This window comes from Aegilops tauschii, chromosome 2, assembly GCF_002575655.3.
Source record: "Aegilops tauschii subsp. strangulata cultivar AL8/78 chromosome 2, Aet v6.0, whole genome shotgun sequence".
Classification (NCBI taxonomy): Eukaryota; Viridiplantae; Streptophyta; class Magnoliopsida; order Poales; family Poaceae; genus Aegilops; species Aegilops tauschii.
This window is the reverse complement of record NC_053036.3, coordinates 365469986-365479002: the sequence shown is the minus strand read 5'-3', so window position 1 is coordinate 365479002 and position 9017 is coordinate 365469986.

The following is a 9017-nucleotide window of genomic DNA, read 5'->3' as shown; positions in this document are numbered from 1 at the left end:
TCCTGAGGCGGGTGCTCTCCAGGGAAGGGCTGCACAAGCTCTCGCCCATGGGGGATGGCCCATTTAGGATCGCCCGCGTCTCCAGGCCTGGCGCCGCGTGCCTGGATGCGCAGGACGAGATCCCCATCCAGAACGCCTGGAACAACCAGCACCTCCAGAAGTTCTACCCATGAAGCAAGGCCCAGTGCCTGTGAAGGTCTCCGCTCGTGACACTCTCACATAATAATGAGTGGGGCTCTACACGCCCCGGAGTCTCCGGAGTGCCGCCCTCGGGCCTCGGGGGCTCCCTCCCATGTCCTAGTGGTAGCGCTTAGCTCTGCGCTGGCGAGAAGACTAGACTAGGTGCCGGACGTGGCTGTTCATTTGCTTTCCGTAGTTGGCTTGTCTTTCTTTCATGGAAAATTTGAATTCTGGTGTTCCTCGCTGGCTTGGTTAGATTCCCTTTTCTCTCTCTCTCTTTCTTCACCCAGTTCTCTGTTTTGCCCGACACTCTCCCTCGCATGCCTCGTGAGGGGGCTGGACAGGTGCTCGCGTAAGCGCTTTCCTTGGTCTTCATGAGGCACCCTCGTTCGAGCTCGCAACCGGTGCACCCCTTTTTAGTCCGTGCCCCACGGGTACCGCAACGTGGTGCGCTAGGCCATGACCGGCCACGCCTGGGGCCCTGAGCAAGGTAGAATAAGGGTTTCTTAACGAATTTTTGCAGTATCTCGACACCTCCCAAGTCCGCAACAGGGAGATCTCATTAGGTGTCGGGGGACGCGCGCCTCACGAGGTGGAAACCGCTTCAGACGCATCAAGCTAAGCTACCCTTACCTTCCTACGTAAAGCACTGATACCACAACACAACTCAGAAGCGATAAACACAACGTAAGGTAGAAAAAGCGTTATGATTCATCATACGCCCCTGCGGGGCCCCATACTTGTTTCTCGTGATGCAGGAAGAAAAGAAAGGAAAAACATGCAAAAGCGGCCCCTACGCCCACGACTACTCCAGAGAATCAGCTCCCAACGCTTCCCCAAACTCAGCCGCAGCCCTCCTCGTGCTTCACTGGGGCGCGACGATGGGACGACCCGCAACCACCCTAGAAGCTAACCTCGCGACGGGGCGGTTGGTCATAGCCGCCGCTGCTGGAGCTTTCGCCGGAGGAGGAACCACCACTGCTGGACGAGCCAAGGCCATCACCGAGGGCGATCTCGCCCTCGTCCTCGTCGCGGTCGTCGCCAAGGCCAAGCACTTTGTCGCCGTCGCTGTCTTCAGGGCAGCACCCAGCGCGGCGACCGTCTTCCCCGAACACCCTCACGAAGAGGGTCGCGGCGCCGTCGTACTTGAAGTGCAGGGCGCACCACCTGCTCAGGCCACGAGCGCGGGCAAACGTCTGCCAGCCACGGGCCAGGGCTACGTTCCCCGCGACGGAGGTCTCCACCGCGACCCACGAGGCCTTGCTGCAGCAGTCGTCCGCCTGCAGCCAGAGGCCATTGGGACCCGTGGTCGCCAGCTCACCGTCAAAGAAGCGCGGAAGCTGGAGCCAGGTGCCGGCTGGGTTCTCCGACCACACAACGAACTCCGGCAGCACCTCCGCCGAGTGGAAGCATGGCCGGGGAGGCCTAGCAACCACGGCATGCCTCCCCTCGTCGACGGGACCGCCACGCCCCAAGCGGCTTCCACCAGGAGGAGAAACACCGCCTCGGGCGCCCGGAGTGGCACCGGACCCCGAAGAGACTCGTCCTCGCCCGTGAGGAACCACAGCAGGGGTCGCGGCGTGCTTACGAGGGCGACCGCGCCCCCTCTTGGGCGGAGGAGAACCGGGCCCCTCTTGGCGAGCCTTCCCCTTCCCCAGGGTCGAGAACCTCTTCGTTGGCGCCATGGGTGTCGCTGCTAGCAGTGAAACAAGGAGCAAGGAAGAAGAAGCAAGCGGAACGGAGGAAGAGATGGGCGACGGGGGCTCCGCCCGCCTCCCCATTTCTAGAAGGAGGAGGCCAATCGACGACCCCCACGATCGCAGGTAATGATGGCTTTTCTGGATGCACCAGGGACTCGTCAAGTCAGGTAGTTGCCGAGGCAGCGTGGGGAAGCGGAGATGCCCACGTCCCGTCAGTCGCCACGCGCCAATCAAGGCCGCAGGCAGTTGGGGCCCGCAGCGCTCCGCACTTGCCTCTTGGCTTCGCCTCGAAGCCAAGTCCGAGCGCGCCTTGGGCCCGGGGGCTACTGTCGGCATTCTGGGAATGGGGGTCCCCAGACTTTCCTGCCTGCGGCCCACAGTGTGGCTCCACTAGTGGCCTGGTATGGCCCATCTTCACCAGCAGACACTCAATACCCTCGCGAGAGGCCAAGCCTCGCGAGGCGGGCAACACAAGACTTCCTCAGGGGCAGCCTCACTATGCTGGCTCGCGAGGAGCGGAGAGATCAGGGCGAGGGGCACCTCGTGAGGTTCCCGTGACATGAGCCATGACGACCAAGGCCAGGCGGGCGCCACCGGGCGTAGAGTACTGGTTTCCTCTTTGGTGCTAAAGGAGCAGGTGCAGGCGAGGAGTCCCGAGGCGTCAGGCAAAAGTTTCCATATCGGTGCAACGAGACCAAGACCAGCAGGACGGTAGGATGGAGGTCATCGCGAAGCCCACGACGGCGTCACCACCAGAGCCTTTGGTAGGCGAAGACCACCTTTTGTCAGGATAGCTTGTACTAGATGTCCCCCTTCAAATTGGCCGTTGTGGGATCCCTTCCCGCCTAATATTTGGGGAGAGGACCGGGGCCTCTATAAATAGGACTAGCCACCACCATAGGAGGCAACTGATTTGGCCCCAACTGATCGGGGATCAGATCCATTCCATCCACACACACACAAGCTCACCGAGCTCAAGAACACCTCTCCTCAGGAGGTAGTTCTTCCCTTGTACTTGTTCATCCCCAGCCTACTAGGCAATCCACCACACCACACTGGAGTAGGGTATTACACCACGTCGGTGGCCCGAACCAGTATAAACTCTTGTGTCCCTTGTTCTTCGGGTTCAGCGAGCTAGGCTTTGGGATCGTGGTGAGAGTGTGAGCTAGGGGGAGAGAGATCTTCGTGCGCACCCCAGAGTTCGAACCTCAAGGGTTTTGCAAGAACCCGCAATCCGATAATCTCAAATCCAAAATACTCAATCCGATAATAATGAAACCTCAAAGGACAAGACTTACTTCATCATAACAAGATAGGGAGGGAAGAACACCATACACCCCAACTATATTAACAAAGCTCATGGTACATCAAGATCGTGCCAAATCAAGATCACTAGAGAGAGAGAGAGATCAAACACATAGCTACTAGTACATACCCTCAACCCCGATCCTCGTCATGGAGACCACCGGGATGATGAAGATGGCTTCCAGTGATGATTTCCCCCTCCGGCAGGGAGCCAAAAAAGGCCTCCAAATGGGATCTCTTCGCAACAGAGGCATGCGGCGGCAGAGTCAAAGTTCTAGGTTTATTTCTGGGGGTTTCTCTATTTATAAGAAGTTTCAGTGTTGATTTCATGCCAAAAGGAGTTACAAGGGGCGCACAAGGCAACAACCCCCTCCCTACCCCCAGGGCGTGTGAGGTTGCCTTGTCACCACCTTGTGGGTCTTCTGGTCCTCCCACGAAGTTTTGGGGGTCTCTTATGTTCCAAAAAACCGTCAAAAAGTTTCATCGTGTTTGGACTTCGTTTGGTATAGATTTTCTGGAAAGCCAAAAACAAGCAGAAAACAACAACTGGCACTAGGCACTAGATTAATATGGTAGTCCATGAAAAAAAATATAAAAGTGCACCAAAACCATATAAAATGACTGCAAACATGGCATGAATACTTCAAAAATTATAGATACGTTGGAGACGTATCAAGGGGTATATCGCATATGAGATCCCAAGGATAACCGCCTGGAGCCGAACCCATGGAATGTTGCGCGACTTCGTCGTTTTTATGGCTAAAACATAAGTTTTTTTCTCTTTTTTATATATCCAGTTCTAGATAGCATAGTTTCCTTAAAAACATTTTTAGTTAGTCATAAGCTTTATTTTCACAAGCAATGCTCGGTCGAGCCGAGGTATTAATACTTCAGATACCTTTTAAAGTGTTCGGCATGCTGTCTTGGGGGATTCAAGCCCACATCTTTTCTGCATTCATGTTTTTGATGGATGCTGCCTTCCATAATCATCGCTCTAAAGCCACAGTATGCATCAATTTGACTTGAGATCTGGCCAAGCTGGGTTGCCTGGCTCCTGTGCTTACCCCTTACGTTCTCGATTGTTCGGCTACGGGGTGCAGGGAGCACCTCTGTGATTGTTACTTCCGGGTTATCCGGGTTAGTACCTCAGATAGGTGAAGCCAAAAGCTAGCAATCTTAAGAATGTAATTGGTCGATAGCGACAGAAGTGAAAATTTAGGGTTTTTAAGCCAAGAATTACGGGACTTTTCCCCGAGCTAATCTTCACGATTTTCTCCCACATATATCGGAGGTGGGGTTACATCATCATGTTAACATGATAACGTGATAAAAGGAACTTATTAAAGAACTATTTTTCTCGGAAGATTTTTCTTACATTAAAAAGTAATATAACATATCTCTCTGCTTAACCTTTGTTCATTGAACCATCTGGATGGATCACCTTGTTCTCCGTAAAAATTTGCCCTTGTGTTGGAATTATAAAGTAGGAAACACTCCTCGACCCAGCCAATGGCCATAATCCATACCCGACCAGATGGACGATACCGCAAGGATGGAAGGCCAAGACGACTTCATGTTCCCAACGACAGCAATTATATGCCAGAATCTGAACAGGACATAAGTCTGGGACCTGACGATTTCGAGGTTCCCGAAGACTTCCTCGGTCTAGGAACTTTCTGGCTATAGCTCATCACTTCTGCCCGAAGCATTAAGAAAGGCCACGAGAAGCTTAAAGCCGACCAGGACACGCTCAACGATGAATGGGTAGAAGTCCTGGCAACCGAACAGGACCTCAAGCAGAAGTGTGTGGACCAAAATAAAACCTACCCAGGGAGGCGTCTGCTACCAACGTTCGATGACAAAGCCAACAATAACCTGCATTACACACGGAATCAAACAAACCAGCCTGCCCGTCCTCCTCGTGGATGGGACAGGCCAGAGAAAGGTCCTAGAGACCCACCCGCTATTCCTCGTTGTGAAAGCAAGGAGCCCATCGTGTTTGCCCTGCAATACAATCTACGGGATAAATTGAGAGCCCAGCCTTCCCCATCACGAACCATATACAGATCTAAGGACCCGACGCCTCCTAGAAATGATGGTTATCAGGCAGGCTCAATAGGCATGACAGGGCTCGGGGCTATACTCACGCTCGGACCGCACTAGATGTCTGACAAACCATAGCCCAAACCAGAGGAACTGCACACCCATTGTGTTCTACAAACGAGGTGATGCAACACCAGTTCCCAGAAGGGTTTAAACCTGTAAATATTGAGCAGTATGATGGAAGCACTGACCATGTTGTGTGGATCGAAGACTTTCTTCTCCACATCCATATGGCCCGAGGGGATGACCTCCACGCTATCAAATATTTACCTTTAAAGCTTAAAGGGCCAGATCGGCTCTGCTCAATAGCTTGCCTGAGAACTCTTTTCAGAGTTGGGAGGAGCTTGAGGATGCTTTCTGAGCTAACTCCCAGGGCACTTACGTTTGGCCTCCGGATGCTGATGACCTAAGTCATGTCAAACAACAACCTGGTGAGTCGGCCCGGAAATTTTGGAATCGGTCACTGAGTCCCGGCAAATGTGAAGGCACTCAGAACTGTGCCCATAATGGCTTTTGCTCGGTGTCAGCTTCGCGGGAGTCGTAGTATTGGCAGGCATCCAACACACTCCTCGGTAGGTCCGTGAAGGCGCCCGAGGAACGCCAGATTTGCGTTAGCTGGGTAAACCTGAACACCAAAGACACATTGCAGCAAGTATGGCTTACCAACGGCCGTCTGCTTCACTTGTTGAAGCTCCTCACGGTCCTCCCTCACCTAGGTCAAGGTCTCTTTGCACACCAATCCCATTTTCTCGAGCTCGTCGACTTTTTTCTTCTGATCCTCCTGAAGGGTGTCGCGTTCTGCATATAAACCATTCAGGTCTCCCTCGACCTCGATCACCCGGGCTTGGTCCTTGCCACGGGTAATCCTCTCCTCGGCTAGCTCCGAGCTAGCCTTCTCAGCCACAGCCTTTTGCTGCTCAGCTTCTTGCTGAGCCTTTTTCAGCTCAGCTTGGAGGGCCTCACTCTCCGTTGCGGCAGCTGAAAAACAATAAAACACACTTATGTTGTTGTTGAAATATTATTAAGTTCGGTTGCTAGTTTTTTCCTCACCCTACGATTTATCCATTTGCTCGTTAAGTACATCGATATCCTCCTTGGAGTGCGCAAGCTTATGGTTCAGCTCCTCCAACTCTTTGAGTTGGACGCCGAAGCCGAGGCTGAGGCCTGAAAATAAATTATTAGTCTTTGACAACGACATCGATCCACTGACCGACTTTATCAATCAGATCAGAGTCTCGGGGGCTACAGTATATTCGCTTTTATACAAATTGAACAACAAATAGACGACCCCCAAGTTAGTTTGTTAAACTAACTTAAGGCTCGGGGGCTACTTCCACTGCGCTCTTAAAGTACACATTCGCACTTTATCATTAAAAAAAGAGTCTTCAGACAATTTTTCCATATTAGTCCATTAAGGGCTACTGGGTATATTAGGTGCTAACTAATAGTCGTGGAATCATAAAAAGGCAAAAAATGCACATGCCATACCTCAAAACCTTTAAGAAGGCCTTTGAAGGTCTCCTTGATTCCGATCTCCGCGGACTAGAAATGATGAAACACCGTGCCAAGGAGGGCATGGTGTTCGGGAATGATGGAGGAACTCTTCACAGCCACCTCCATCTCCTCTTGTCACCCCATGGAGGCCTGTCCTATAATAGGTGGGGATGGCGGAATCACCTCGGCTCCTCCCCCTTTGAGGACGGGATAGATGTCTCCGGCTGCTGAAGTGGCTCTGGAGCGGTCGGGGCTGAGGACTTGGGGCAACGGAGCCCCACTCCTTGTTTGACCATAGGGATTTTTCCTTGGTTCTCGATGACTGAGGTTAGAATCTCAACCATAGGAACACCAGTGCCGCCTTCCCTGTTTGACACTGAAGGGCCTAGATGTGATGACACCTCCCCCGGCTCCTTGTGAGCAGGGAAGGGAGATGCACACACACCTGTTCCAATCTCGGCCATTTCGGGAGGAGGGAGTTCGTCCACCGAATATATTGCCGGGGAAGGCGAGCTGTCGGCATTCTGGGAACGGGGGTCCTCAGACTTGCCTGCCTGCGGCCCACGGCGTGGCTAAGCCAGCAGGCCGTACGGCCCATCCTCATCAACAAGGCATCCAAGACCCTCGCGAGGGGCCAAGCTGAAGGAAATATGCCCTAGAGGCAATAATAAAGTATTATATATTTCCTTATATCATGATAAATGTTTATTATTCATGCTAGAATTGTATTAACCGGAAACATAATACATGTGTGAATACATAGACAAACAGAGTGTCACTAGTATGCCTCTACTTGACTAGCTCGTTAATCAAAGATGGTTATGTTTCCTAGCCATAGACATGAGTTGTCATTTGATTAACGGGATCACCTCATTAGGAGAATGACGTGATTGACTTGACCCATTCCGTTAGCTTAGCACTCGATCGTTTAGTATGTTGCTATTGCTTTCTTCATGACTTATACATGTTCGTATGACTATGAGATTATGCAACTCCCGTTTACCGGAGGAACACTTTGTGTGCTACCAAACGTCACAATGTAAATGGGTGATTATAAAGGTGCTCTACAGGTGTCTCCAAAGGTACTTGTTGGGTTGGCGTATTTCGAGATTAAGATTTGTCACTCCGATTGTCGGAGAGGTATCTCTGGGCCCACTCGGTAATGCACATCACTATAAGCCTTGCAAGCATTGTGACTAATGAGTTAGTTGCGGGATGATGTATTACGGAACGAGTAAAGAGACTTGCCAGTAACGAGATTGAACTAGGTATCGAGATACCGACGATCAAATCTCGGGCAAGTAACATACCGATGACAAAGGGAACAACGTATGTTGTTATGCGGTCTGACCGATAAAGATCTTCGTAGAATATGTAGGAACCAATATGAGCATCCAGGTTCCGCTATTGGTTATTGACCGGAGAGGTGTCTCGGTCATGTCTACATAGTTCTCGAACCCGTAGGGTCCGCACGCTTAAAGTTACGATGACAGTTATATTATGAGTTTATATGTTTTGATGTACCTAAGGTTGTTCGGAGTCCCGGATGTGATCACGGACATGACGAGGAGTCTCTAAATGGTTGAGACATAAAGATTGATATATTGCACGACTATATTCGGACACCGAAAGTGTTCCGGAGAAGTTTCGGATAAAACCGGAGTGCCGGAGGGGTTACCGGAACCCCCCGGGGAAGTATTGGGCCTTAGTGGGCCTTGAGGGGAGAGAGAGGGCAGCAGCCAGGAGGTGGCGCGCCCCCTCCCATGAGGAGTCCTAATTGGACTAGGGGAGGGGGGCGCGGCCCCTCTTTCCCTCTCCCTCTCCCTCTCTTTCCTTCCCCCCCTCTCTTCCTAGTTGGACTAGGAAAGGGGAGTCCTACTCCTACTAGGAGGAGGACTCCCCCCTCTCCTTGGCGCGCCCAAGGCAGCCGGCCTCCCCCTTGCTCCTTTATATACGGGGGCAGGGGGCACCTCTACACACAATTGATATACGATATTTTAGCCGTGTGCGGTGCCCCCCTCCACCATATTACACCTCGATAATATCATTGCGGAGCTTAGGCGAAGCCCTGTGTCGATAGAACATCATCATCGTCACCATGCCGTCGTGCTAACGAAACACTCCCTCAACACTCGGCTGGATCGGAGTTCGAGGGACGTCATCGAGCTGAACGTGTGCTGAACTCGGAGGTGCCGTGCGTTCGGTACTTGATCGGTCGGATCGTGAAGACGTACG